The 15,094-nt window shown below is 35.9% G+C and overlaps 1 pseudogene; it reads left to right on the top strand.

Moving 5' to 3' along the window:
* The first annotated feature begins 1,181 nt into the window (after window positions 1–1,181).
* On the top strand, window positions 1,182–3,612 carry LOC145051597 (phosphatidylinositol/phosphatidylcholine transfer protein SFH3-like; annotated as a pseudogene).
* The last annotated feature ends 11,482 nt before the right edge of the window (window positions 3,613–15,094 follow it).

Below are 15,094 nucleotides of genomic sequence, written 5' to 3'. Positions count from 1 at the left end.
TGCTGCGCGTTGGGACTTATCTGATCCTATCTTATCAGTTCAATATTCTTGAGAGGTGAGTCTCCTTACCATAACAATGGATCGAAGGCACCAAGGCCGGCCCATTATTTGTTATGTGACATGCTAGTTGGTTATGGGATATGTGGTATGCTAGTTGTAATTGTAGTACTTGCATGAAAGACCTTGGGGGGTTCCCGAGGCACTTGGATGTAAGACCTTGGAGGGTTTCCATGACATCCTTAGTAAAGACCTTGGGGGGTTCCTGGGGAACTTGGGTGTAATACCTTGGAGTGTTTCCATGGCATCCTTGGGCTAAGACCATGTGGGGGTTCCCATGGCTCCCGGAGTAAGACCCTGGAGGCTTTCGAGGGCACCCTTATATGTTTGTATGTCTGATTTTTATGGTAGTGGGCTAAGACCATGTGCGGGTTCCCATGACACCCGTAGTAAGACCCTGGAGGGTTTCCAAGGCATCCCTATATGTTGTATACATGGCTTATATGGTTTATGTAGCTTTTATAGTTAATATGTATTATGTGATTATTTGGATTTTGTGGGGTATGCTATGGGGAACTGACTAAGCATTAGCTTACAATTTGTTGATTGTTTCAGGTACTTCTGAGCCTAAGGGCAAGGGCAAGGATTGATGGCGCGGCATGCACTCTCTCAGGCGTTTTATGGGACACTCTAATATTAGAAATAAAAATGTTGATATTATGAATTTGAAAACAATTGTTCCTGAGATTTTGTGGTTTATTGGAAATGATTTGATTATTTAAAAGTGAAATGTTTCTTTTGAAAATTTGGGTCGTTACATTAATTATGGCTTATGATGATTGTATCACTAACATAATATAATCTTTTATTTGTTCATGAATTTTGCAACGCACCTATGTAAAAGCGTCAGTATGAACCTCCATATTTCTTTTTCATTTGGACATTTCATATACGTGTAGCATATAATTTCTAAAATGTGTAGGCATTTGACAACGGCCCTAAATTCGACATCACAATCAAACTTACAAAATGCAACCTTGAATAACCATATACACATACCTCTTGACCACCCCAATCTGTCAAGTATGTTTCCTTTTCTCTATTATAAGAATGTATGTTGTCCTGTTTTTTTTTACTCTCTTATACCCAAAATAATCTTAGTTTTTTTTAAAAATGAATTAGGCATGGAGAAAGTGGAGGTAGAGAGCCCTGAGGATGAAAAGAAGTGTAAACGCAACTCTTTCATGCATAAGGCAATTAGTGCCTAGAAGAGTTTTAAAACTTCCTTCATCAAAAAGGGAAGGAAGAATAGTAGAGTCATGTATGTTGTTGTTGAAGATGTTCATGATGTAGTGGAAATAAATCATGACGAATACCAGAAGAATAGGCGACGCTTTACGTCAAGCTTTGATATCAGAAGAATTATTACCTTTAAATCATGACGAATACCATATGATGTTAAGGTTACCAAATTTTCAATCTTTTTGATGTTTTAATGTGAAAAAGTAAGTTTCTAACTATGTTACTATAGATTCTTGAAGGCCACGAAATTTGATATTAGAAAACCAAGCAAATGTGGGCTGATATGCTTAAGTTGAGAAAGGAATTTGGTGCAGATACCATCATGGAGGTACTTTTTGTCGAAATGATAAAATTTCCCCTTTATAGGTGTCTTAAGATGTGTTTCTTTTTTACTTAATGTGTTTATTGGGCCACTTAATCTAGACAACTATGCATGGTTGTTTCCTTTCTACTTAATTTGGACAAAATGACTAAATGGGTTAAGTAAAAAAAACATGGCTTGATGTATTAAGACACCCATCCCTTTTTCCTTTCTAAATAAAATGGTCATTTAGAGTTCATTCATATAACGTTTATTCAGTTTAAAAAAATAGACCTTATGTAGACAATTCTTTATCCAGACAAACATCATTGCCTATTCAACTATTTTATCCATACATCATACATGACTTAATGAGAAAAAAGAAAGGAAGAATGACTTTGGGGACATTGTGATTTACCTCCTCCACGTTGGCTCTAAAACGGCGCTATACCTTAAATGGCCAAAGACCCATTTGGTGAATTTTTGTTTTGGTTTAGGATTTTGAATTTGAAGAGAAGGAAAATGTTCTTGAATACTATCCTCAAGGGCATCATGGGGTTGATAAAGATGGAAGACCTATTTATATCGAGAGAGTTGGTCAAGTTGATGCTACAAAGCTTTTACAAGCCACAACACTGGAACGTTATATCAAATACCATGTTATGGAATTTGAAAGAACCTTTACTCATAAGTTCCCCGCTTGCTCAATTGCTGCTAAAAAACACATCGACCAAAGCACCACCATTCTTGATGTTCAAGGAATCGTAAGTTAATTAATTCTAAAATCTAATGTAAAAATTAGTAAGTTTTTAATTCAGTGGTGATGAATTAGGGACTAAAAAACATGAGCAAAGCTGCTAGGGAACTTATCCAAAGTCTCCAGAGCATTGATGGAAGCAACTATCCTGATGTATATATAACCTTTAGTATACACGTTTCTTGATATATTTTTATAAAATTAAGAAATTTGTTGGTGTGTTTATTTATTTTTTTTATGTTCCTTATAGACTCTATCTCGCATGTACATAATCAACGCGGGGTCTGGCTAGCTTTAGGCTCTTTTGGAACACACTCAAATCCTTCCTTGACCCCAAAACTACAGCCAAGATTCATGTAACTTAATTTGTACCAAAATTTTCTATAAAAGTTCCTTTTTATTTATAAACTCGTGACTAATAAATGATATTATTGAGTAGGTTATGGGCAACAAATACCAGAGCAAGCTCCTGGAAATCATTGATGCCAGGTTCCTTTACAAAATGATTATTATAGGACATTTGTTTTGTTTTTATTAGTTGTGTGTTGATTTGGTTCATATGCAATTTGTTGTTATATATTTTGACAGTGAACTTCCAGAGTTTTTGGGTGGTATAGTTGCAGTTGTGAAGATAAAGGCGGTTGCATGCGATCTGATAAAGGTCCATGGCAAGATTCAGATATCATGAAGGTCATATTCATATTAAAAATTAGATTTATTTTACTGTTGAATTGTGTATTAGTTAATCTTGAAGCATTCTTAGATGGGTTCTAATGGTGAACACAAATGTTCCAAGGATGCAGTTGTAGAAGAGAAGATCATTTCTGAGGATCAGTCTGTAATTTCATAAATCTTTTTTAGCATTCATTTTATTGTCTTTTATTTCTACTATAAATTTCTTAAAATTTTCCTTTGATAGATTCACATCAAGCCCTCACAACTTCCTCCAGTTCATGAAGAAGTAAGTCAGTATGTCACCATATTCGATTGAATCCAGAGGAAAATATGCATAAAAAAAATTAGGGTTGTTTGGTTTAAATTGATGTGTAGGATTGTATAAGGAATGAAAGGGTGAGCAAAGATTGTAAACCAGAGTAAAAGGGTAATGACGATTGTGGCGAGGTTAGTTCTTCTAGTGGTAAGGTAGGGAAGCAGGTGGTTATATACGGGTTTAATGACGTTGTTTATGGGGATTGTGACATTGAAATTCCACTGGGTTTTTAGAGGATGACAATAAAAAACCCAAGATTTCAAGGACGGAGTGTCAGGACTTGATGAAACGGCTAGCGGATCTGGAGGAGAAGGTGGTTGCGCACAACGGCAAAACGGCTGAGCTGTCGCCGGAGAAAGAGGAGATGCTCAACACCGCTTTGAGTCGTCTTGACGCCTTGGAAACAGAGCTCGCTGCTGCCAACAAGTACATACCTTTAAGTTTAAGATTTTGGTTTTCGAACATGATGATGAAGTAGCAGAATTATGTAAGTTCATAATTTATGCAGGCTCTTGATGAGTCGCGTGTTCAACAACAAGTGGTGGCGTTTTTAGAAAAGAAGGAGAGGGAGGAGGAGGAGGAGGAAGAAGAAGAAGAAGAAGTTCTGTGCTTTCTAACACACACCCATAAATCTAGATTTTACACACTCATGAACACACATTTGGAAATCTGATTATTTTTGGGGATTGTTCTTGAAATCAAGTTTAGAATCTTGGGTTGAAGAACACCCAAGAATCTGGCCAAAACTAGAAATGAAAAACAAAACCCATGTTTTAATATCAAGGGTTTGTTCAATCGTAAAAAAAAGCTCCGAACATATTTTTGATTTCTGAGTTCTTGACAATTAAAGGTTGTACCGATGAACAAACCACCTTACAAAAGATGGAATCGTTTCTCTGCTAACACAGCGGGTGCATGTTGATCGTGTTCGTCCCTAGAAACATATAGATGAAGGTCTTGAGTTCTTGATCATGTTCGTCCCCATAAATGAAACTTGAGGAACACACACAAAATCAAGATTTTAAACTTAAATTTTTGGATTTTTATTGAAAGAAATCGAGATTTTAAACCCATATCATAACAAGAATGTGGATGTACATTCTTGAGTGTGTGTTCTTGTTGAGTTTTTGAGTGTTTTGGTCAACAAAAATCATGTTTGGCTGGCTAAATCTACAATAGACGATCATACTCATCATTAATCATGACTTTTAAACAAGAAAAAAAAAAGTTCATTGGGAGATAACTTTGCACCATCTATTCCTCTTTGTTTTTGTCAATTTAATAAACATTGGCCTTGTTTTAACTCCTCTGATAAGTTTTTTCCAGTTTTTGCTCATTCACAATTCTGTAGTTTAAACTTGAATCAATTCTAATTCGATTGGAAATATATAATTTTATTTGTTTAGAGGAATTTTAAGTTTAATGGTAATGTGGGTGGTTGACAGACATGTGTTTACCCTTTTTAAACCCTACACCGTGTGAGAAACTGAGAATCATAGTGTGCCCAAAACCATCACACAATATATCAAAGCACTCTCAAAGTCAACAGAGTTAGAACAAAATGTCTTGTTTGCACATGAATGTTAAAAAAAAACAACATAAAACTGGAAATAGTTGCATACACATTCATACACTTTTCACCCGCATGATTTCTTCTTCTGCAAAGACACGTCACAATAATTGATCAATAAACAATTAAACATTTCATGCTTATATGCTAGGAAATGTAACACTATCATATTATCATATTCATCAAAACTCAACCTGAACTTTTTCTCCTCTTGCACATCAATGTAAGCCAACAATTCTTCTTGCCTCATTAAAACTTCATGTAGAACCAACAAAACAAGTAATTAAAAAAATACAATAATCTGAATCATATTATGTATCACCCATGAATCCAAATTATATGTTTTGGACATTAAAAAAATCAAAGAAAATGTTACAATTCATTAATTTCGAATTTTATATAAAACTCCTAATATGATAATTTAGAACATTTATTAAAAGAATTTATTTGATATTTAAATTAAATTTAAAGGGTTCAATTGACTTTTAATTAAGTTTAGAGGCCTAAAGTCTCTAAAGAGAACTACAAATAAATGAAATTAGTTTAATTAGATCAAAAAGGAAATTATAGAAGTTTAGCGGGTAAATTGCAACTTCAAAAAGTATCATTTTGTAATGAAAATTGGGAATGGGATAGAGTTTGACAAGTTCCGAAAGATGAAGGACCAAATGTTGAAGAAATAACTCATGCAACGATTTGGTTATTCGCAGCCGCACACTCCTCTACACAGGCTGCACACTCCTCTACACAGGTGTTTGTTTTAGCTTATTTTTCAGGCTTTTTAGTTTATAAGTTTATATTTTGGGCTTATGAAAAAATTACTGTTTAGCTTAAGCTTATGAGCTTATTTTATCTAAAAATAAGCCAATTTCCATAAGTCATTTCAATTCAACTTTTTTTTTTTACAACGACATGAGCTTATTTATGTATATTTATGCATTTACCCTTATTCTTCTTTCCCCAAAACACCACAAATGTCTTCCTCAATTGTGTAATGTAAGCATGTCCATTTTAGTCATTTTACAAAATATAAACTAACCAAACACTATTTTGAAAAGAGCTTATTAACTTTAAAAGTCATAAGGTAATTCAAATACTTTTTTACTTTGTAAGCTAATAAGCTTATTAGTTATTAAGCTATTAAGCACGTAAGCTTAAGCCCAAAAAATAAGCTTACACAAACACCGCCTAACTTGCATATTTTCAACCCAATAAGTTTGAGATGATAGAGCGGAAGAAGGAAAGAAAGATGTGGACTCATTTGAAAGTTGAAAGAGTTCTATGCTTCCAAGTTTTCAGTTTGGATTCGTGATTGTTGTTGGTCTCACGTGTTTTTCCATACCTTCCTTTTGTTTCATAAACTTGTCTTAAACATCCCTCATACTTATGGATACATGAGGATGTCTTGAACTCATGTATACAGCCCCATAAATGTCTTGGAAACACCCTAACATCGAGATTGACAGGCACAACAATTTTTACTGATCTTCCGAGCGACCTAGAGGACAACTGGGACTAAATTGAGGAAAACCGCCAGATACAAGAGGGGTAGGATAAAGTATATTTTGGAATCTCCTCATATGGCATAATAATTAAAATTAATTAGTAAAGATGTAAACCTAAGTATGTAACTATGTTAAAGTGTTAAGGTTACCGAGAATGATAAAATGGTAACTAACCATAGACACACGACAAGCCCATATAAAGTGAAGTAAAGATAAATGTCATTACTTAAGTTGAGTAATACCAAAGTAGATATTCTTATTGTATTTTATAATGATTAATGATGATTTAATGACGTTTGATGATGTTTGAAGATGATTATAGAATGTAGGGGTGAGGATGGTGTGGTTCGTTGAGGTTTTTGACAGAAACCGAACCAAAAACCGCAATTTGCGGTTTTTTTATTTTTTATTTTTTGCAGTTTCAAACTAAGATCAAATCAAACTACCCATTCCAACATCAGACTAATTTAGTCTAAAAACGGTACAAAAATCCAGCTTAAAGGAGCCAGCCAACTCAGTCCAAAGTCCAAATGGATCAATTATGTACAAAATGGAACCATATAAGCGTAGACGGGTCAAATGTAGCTCAAATAAAACTTGCTTGCTCAAAGGAGTCGACAAACTCAAAGAAGAGTTGGGTTTATTAATTTATGTGATGATCCATGCTTTATTTATACTCTTTTGCTTCAATGTTTCCCACCAGCGATGTGGGATGCCCTCATACTTTCATATTTTTACTTTTCCATATTCTTTACACACAACTGACTTCCTTTATACAAACATAAATTTCAACTATCATACTTCTTATATTATAAATGTTTTACACAACACACACCACATATGCTATATATAAACGTTATACACTTAATATACATGTATTATATATAACACATAACACACTATTTAATATGCATATATATAACAAAGATTATAATAACACATAACACACTATTTAATATGCATATATATAACAAAGACACACTGCGTATTACACAACACACACATTACGTAAGGTATTTTTCTACATCTGGATTATTGGAGGTACTCTAATTTAAAGTATTTATATATTTTTTGGATTTTGGGCATTACCACGTCGTGGTGGAGCCTCATCACGGCGTGGTAATTTCTTATGAGTTGCGCGTATTTAATGAATCACCACGACGTGGCGATAGGTGCTGCGATGTGGTGGCCGTTGTTGAAGAAAACATTAAAGTTTAGGGTTTGAGCCCTATTTAAACGACCTTAATCCCTTGTAGCCTCCCTCCCATAAGCCTCCACCGCTCATAATCGTACTTTGCAAACCCTAGACCTTTTGTGTGAGTTTTTAGCCTAAAATGTGAATGTTTTTGGTGCTTGTGAAGAAGGAAGGTGGTGGTAGATCATCTTGGGAGTCCACACCAACGCAGATCCAAAAGTTTGTCTTCCTCAAACATCTCCAGGAGGTATAGAGCTTTCATCTTCATAAGTAAATTGATAGATCTCTAGATTTGGTCCACCCCTTTTCTATGCTTTGTTGTTTTGAGTGGTTTGGTCTCATAAATCTTGTGACATTATGGATTTCCAGGCGTTTGGGAGTATTTGGTGCTTTGGATCTTGGCTAGGATTGAGCTTTGAGGCCGTACATGGATCTTGCCCCCTTTTTTCCCATATTTTGACCTAATAAGAGTTCAATACATGCATTAGACATGCATGTCTGACAAGCATTGATTTTTATAATGGAAATGGTGTTAGAAACTCTTCTAGATTTGTTGGACAAGTGACTTTATAGATTTACTTCTTATTTCTTAAGCCATGTGGTGTTTTGAACCATAAAGTTTAGATCTATTCACTTTGGAGGGTTGTAAGGGATAAAGTTGAAAACTTTATCCATCTAGACCCTTAAATGGACCAATGATATGGGCATATTTAGCTATAAAATTCATGCATATCTTAATACTTTATGTTGATTTTATCTCATTTAACGAAAAAAGATTCTTAATTAGTTTTAAATTTTTATTTTTAGCAATAAAGACATGCTTGGAAGGAAACGGAAGCAGAATTGGCAATTGAAAGATTGGATCTTGGATTTTGAAGAAAGAAGGATGTTGTTGGACAACTTGACCCCTCGTCAGTGTTTTGGCCATATCTCATGACTCGTAACTCCGGTTGATGAGATTCAAAATGTTCTGAAAACTAGACACAGTTTCGGAAGACTTTTGTGTTTTGAGAAAATATTGATTCCAAACGAACTTGACGAGTTGATATGAAATTTCCCGATAAATTAGTGCCTTGTCGTACACTCATATTAAGTAAAAAACTCAATGAGTTTTGTCAAAAAAAACTCGACAAGCTGAGCCTATTTGCAGAATCTATTTAAATAACGTTTCTCATTCGAACTCTAACTTTTGATGGTGGCGTTGGACGACTTTTGGAGGCTAGAGAGGTTTTGAGAAGCTTTTGTTTTCAAATTTCAACCAGAAGCTTGCATTTAAAGACATCAAAGGCATAAAACTATTACTTTTCTCTTAATCTTTGTTTTGAATCATGTTTATTAAATCATATTTTGATTTTATGATGTTATTGATGGGTTTTATGTACTATAACACTCTTATGGTGCACATACAACCCTAATGCTTTAGATCTAAGTTTTCTCTAATTATACATGCAATATTGGTTTCCAAAGCATGAAGCCTAAACTAGCATACAAAATTTGATGTAGCTAGTAGAACTTTGACCTTAAGAGAGCTTAGCACCCCAAGTGTTGTGCCTCAAACAAGTCACAAACACCAATAAACAACTAGATGAATATGAGAGAGGTTATGGAGACTCAAAATCGGTTTCTTCTTCTTAGAATGCAAGTGATAGCCAATTTTAGTGCTTAGGGTTACATATGTATAGTGTAGAATTCCAAGAGTCATGTGTAACCCTAATTCTTACACTTAAGCTTATGATACAACAACTGATTTGGATTAACACTTCATGGACTAACCCATAAGCTTAACCCATCAAAAATCAATCATGGTTCATTAGCCCAATCCATATGTGTCACTGATTTACATAATCAGTCTCTATTAGTTTAATTAGTCTCTTTTGATCACTAAATTAATTCCAAATTAATTCTTGATCAATACTAATTAAATAATATGATTTCTCAATTAATATATCATTCTTATAATATATTTATAAATCATAAATAACCACTTTCTCAAATATCCATCTATCAAATTGTTCTGGTGAAGGCAACCTGAAATTGACCATGCTACTATCGGGTCAAGTACATACCAATTATAGTTATGGGCTTAGACACCTAATCCAACAGTTATTTGTTGAAGTTATAGGCTAAACTCCATACTTCTATTTAGATGTAGAGGATTTTATGAATATGGTTTGATTTAGTGGCTTGGATTATTATTGATTGTATTATTTATCTTGTTAAGCTTGTTAAAAGATCCTTGCATATTAAGGATAATTATTTTCTTTTAATAACTAAGTAATTGAGTTGCATGAACATCTTCTTGATTGTTTGAATCTTATAGTTTTGTGAAAACAAGATTGTATGCCTAGTATTAATGAACATGAACCTAGGATTAACTAGAAAATAAGTAAATTAATGTGTGAGCATATGTGATGACCAACCTCATATGAGTTAATTAAACAAACCAATTTGATTAACTAATGTTACAAGTCTTAGTTGATTCGAACTGAACACTAGGAAACTTGTTAGTTTAATCACTTAATCACTGCTTGAATTAACTTGTTTGCTAAAGGATTAGTAATAGTGAACATGAACCTAATCACATTAGAAATCGGTAACCATTGATATATTAATCCATTGCACTTGCCATGAAATCAACCATAGGTATAAGTTAATCGAATCTAACCGGAAGTCTCTTTATCTTATTGAATTTAGTTGTCTTTTGTTTCTCCTTAGTTGCTAATTGTCTTTTGTTTAAGTGTTTAGTAATTACCGAAGTTTCTATTCTTGCAAAACTACAAAAAAACCCCTTTTTATTACTTGTTTTATTTAGGTAATACTAGTATTTATTTTAATTGTTTATTTTTCCCTATGTTCGATACCCTACTTACCTGAACTAAACAAGTAACATCCCGAGTCTAGGTATATCTTGTGAACCTTGATCTTTTGAGCTATTGTCTATTTTGGCCCTTATTATAAAAAGAGTGAAAAACGAGTACGCGGGGCGTACCTGAGGTGTATGCTCAGCGTACTCGTCAGCGTGCATGTGACGCGGAGACCACCTAGTACGTTGGGTGTACCCGTTGGTACGCTGGGCGTACTAGGCCCATAGTACAAACCCTAATTTAGGGTAAGTCCCCTATATAAGGGATATGATGGCCTCATTCCTGCCCACCATTCCCAAAGAGAAAACCCTAAGAGAGCCCTAACCTCGTTTTAGAGCTTGTGTGTGTGTGTGTTTGAGCATTGAGAGTTTTTTGTGTGGTTTTGAAGAGAAGAGGAGGCCTTGAAGAAGAAGGCGTTGGAGTTCAAGCTTCTAGATCCGAGAAAATCTGAGTAAGGAGCTTCTTGTTGAGGTATAAAGCTTCAGACTTTTCCTCTCTTTTGTTATGAGCGTCTTATTTGAGTATTTTAGGGTTTTTCCCAAAAAGGTGGAGACTTGATGAGATCTTGAACTCCAGAGACTAGGACCAACCCCTTTTGAGCATATGAGTAGTTTAATGTCATAAAAATCTAATCTTGGATGTTGAAATCACTCCATGCATGAGTTATGAGCTTCCTTGAGGCATAAGAGTGTATATTTTGAGGTTGGTGACCTTTTTAGCCATGCAAAGGCTTAAAGTCACTAACTTTATGGGTTAGGAGCCATTAAAGAGTGTGGATCTATGAGATGATCCAAGGTCTTAACTGTTTAAGACCAAATGAGTGAGAATGAGGAAAGTGGAGAGTACGCTGGGCGTAAATCCAGTACGTGCGGCGTAGGGGTTGCGCATCCCTGATGCCTGCATGGCATCTGAGTACGCGCAGCGTAGAGATCGAGTATGCATAGCGTACTCCCTGCCTTTTACTTTTGTTGACTTTTAGTGTTTGGTCAAGTAGTGAACTATTGAGCCTATGGAGGAGTAAAATGGTCTTTTACCCTTCTGTGAGTGTATAAGGGTGAGTCTAGCTTCTTGGGGACCAATATTAATTAGGGATAATTATTATGTGATAGGCGGAGGCTAGGCCGCTAGGTAGAGTTCGAGATTTACTAGTGCGAGGTTTTCACTTGTTAGCTTACGAGGTTAGTCTTCTCACTATACTTACCTTGAGTGGTAATTTATGTGTGACCATAGGGTCTTATGTGTATGTGCTATGTATTGAGATATCCTGTTATTTCTTTTGTGATATGCTTATTGTGTATTATATTAAGTTGTTGAGTTGAGGGACCAGAGGGTACACCTGAGTTGTGGGACCGGAGGGTCCCACTGAGACACATCAACCGGAGGGTCATACATAGTTATAGCCTCGAGTGGAAAATGTGTTGTATGTGGTATTTTGGGGAACTCACTAAGCTTTATGCTTACCGTGTTATGTGCTATGTGTTTCAGGTAGTTCCAAGGATTGCGGCAAGGCACCAACATGATTGTACACACTGGCGAGAGATTGTTTTTTTATGATTTTGGGATTGTGTTTTCTTGTTGATATTTGAGACATATGTGATTTTTGGAGTTATGAAATGAGATATTTTGTGATTTAAAAATGAGAAAAATGTTTGAAATTTTACGTCGTTACAAAACAGCTAATCGATAGGTACACTGCTTTTCGTGTGTATGTCTTTGTGTTTAATTTAGTAGGATTAAAACTAGTACATTCCACACGTATCAACCAAATATAAGTTGGAGAATACTTGGAATCGAAGAAAAGCATCTTAATTTGTTAAGCTGTTAAAAGCCTAGTAACCGCAATGTAACATTTCTGATTTGTAGGTATATTCCTTTTAACCCGTAATTTGTAAATTCCTTTCATTTTGGTCCCTAACTGGGTACGTTGGGCGTACTCTATGAGTGTGTTGGGCGTACTTGCTTGAGGGTTGGATGCGGAGGTACCCACGTACGTCGGGCATACATGGGCGTATGTCAGGCATACACTAAGCAGGGGCAAACCCTAATTTTTAGGGTTTGTTCCCTATTCAATCAACTTATTTTGCTTTGGGAGCATCTTATGGTCAGCCCCCACTTCTCCAAACCATAAGAATGAAACCCTAGCCTTCATTAGAATGTTAGTGAGCCGTTGTGTGATTTTTTAGTGGTTTTTGGGTCCTGTAACATCCAACAAATTCAACAAATTTACAGCTTTTCAACACAATGCTTTTGTCTAATAGAAGTGTTACAAAACTATTATTTAAAATCAGAGTCTCCCAAGAACCAATTTGTTGTACAACCAAGGATGTGTACGGTCACGCCTTTGCCTTGCCACAATCCACTGAAGTACCTAAACCCATAAACCAAAACTGTAAGCATGAAGCTTAGTGAGTTCCCCCAAATACCAATACAAAAACAAATAATAAATATATAATAACAACATGCAATGGGTCCACAACTAACATACTGGATTATCCTTGAGCGCACAACATAAGTCTGCTTGCCCTTGGACCACAGCTTATGCATGGCTTGCTCCCTGAGCCTACAGGATAAGCCTGGCTTGCTCTATGAGCGTACAGGAATCCGATATTTTGGATAATGGCAGGCAAGATTGGGATTCAGGGAAGTCATGGCTGATATGGAAAGCAGCTAGACGGTAGTATGGTATTCCGAGTAGCGACAGTAATTTGGGATCCTTATGTGGAGTGGTCGTTGACCGGGAGATGCTAAGCCACTTGTAGTGGGATTAAATCATCTCAGAGTAATCGGTTTGACTCTGTTGTGTGGATCTTGTGTAATTCTAACCGTTACATAGATGGATCCTCTACTCAAAGGATTATTTGGACTATCTGTTAAGACGAGCATTCGACACCTGGACATGGTAAGTGAACTCATTCGGTTGGTAACACCTAGATAATCAGTACCGGAAGTGGTTGTTCGATCAGTTATCCATGTAGGAAAATTGTACTATACGGTTCCAGTGTGGGAGGTTTGTCGAGAAGTCAGACCAATGTGAGGTCTCAAGATCTGGGAAGGCATGAGTAGCTTCCTGAATGAGACGAAGGAGTTATCCTTTGCCGGGATTAGAGAAATTCTGGTTTGTTTGGTTTTGGTTGCGTTGGGAAGGCTGTAATTATTCTTGGGTTGTGGAGGTATTGACCAGATTGTTGGATGTGCCAGGGAAGGTAAGGACAGATTTCGAGGACGAAATCTAATTTAAGTGGGGGAGAGTTATAATGCCATGTTCCGAATCGATTCCTAATTCGAGGTTGTGGCCCGAAGAGTGGTCATCATATGGATTAGGCCTTTAAAAAGGTAAGACTTAGGCCCATTTGGATGTGAGTAATGTGGATATGTGACCCAATAGTTTGGTTTGAACTTTGGAGTCAAAGGGTAAAATGGGAATGTAGTGTTTTCAAACTTATTTAACGAATTATGGATTTTATTTTGATGTTTTTTATTTCAAAAGTATTTAGATAGGGCTATAAACCTCATCAATACCTTTCCGTGGATATAAAGAACGTCGAAAATGGAGTTAGAACGAAGAAGTTATGGTCGTTTGAAGTTTGGGTGGTTTTGGGCCAAGCTGAGTATGTTGCGCGTACAAAAAGGTGTATGTTGAGCGTACTAATGGAATCCTGAGTACGATAGGTATGTAAGGAGTACGTTGGGCGTATGCAATCAGAGCACAAACCCTATTTTTGTGGTTTATGTCATATTTAAGCTCCTTAACTCCCCCAAACACACTCCATTCTTGGGCTCCTCCCCTCCAACACCCCTTTCATGAAACCCTAACATTAGATGAGCCTTTTGATCTAAAAGAAGGTGATTTTGAGTGCTTTGAAGTATGCACTGTGCACCTTGGAGAAGAAGGAACTTCTTGTAGAAGTGTTGGTTGCATTTGAGCCTGTAGATCTGGACTTTGTTCACCTTGATCTATCTTCTAGAGGTATAAAGTTTGAATCTTGATGATGAATTTGTTAGATCTAGCTAGTTTTGGATGTTATGTGCTTTAGGTCATTTTAGAGCATAAAGTTTAGATCTTGAAATTTTGTGACCTTGTTATAGATAAATTTGGAAACTTTATCCATATAAACATCATTGTGATTCAAATCTGAAAGTTGGAGACTTAGACTTAATGGATTAAGTTGAAAAAGATGCACTTTTGGTCCTATTTGATGCTTAAAGGCTAGATCTTGGTGGTTTAGACCATTCTAATGGATAAAGTTGGAAACTTTATCCATTATGGAGCTTTTAGGATCCATAAAAATATAATATTGATCCTTCTATATCGTCCATGAGAGTGTCATGATGTCTGAATGGATTGATAAGTTAAGGTTTTAGCTTTTGGACCTTTTCTAGACATGGAAAGTCATAAAGGTGGAAACTTTATGACTTATAATGATGTTGTGGGACTAGATCTGAGTGTTGGATGAAAGGACTTAAGAGATTAAGAACTTAATGGAAAGGTGTCATTTGGTCGGGTACGCCGACGTACCTTCGAGTACGCTGCGCGTACTCGTATGGGGTCCCGATTCTGGTTGGTAAGTATGCTATGCGTACAAGTTGAGTAAGCTGGGGGTACTCAGCCTGA

Source organism: Lactuca serriola, chromosome 5 (assembly GCF_051521515.1).
Source record: "Lactuca serriola cultivar US96UC23 chromosome 5, Lser_US96UC23_V15, whole genome shotgun sequence".
NCBI classification, from domain to species: Eukaryota; Viridiplantae; Streptophyta; class Magnoliopsida; order Asterales; family Asteraceae; genus Lactuca; species Lactuca serriola.
The sequence above is the reverse complement of the archived record's forward strand: the minus strand, read 5'-3'. Positions and strand labels throughout refer to the sequence as shown.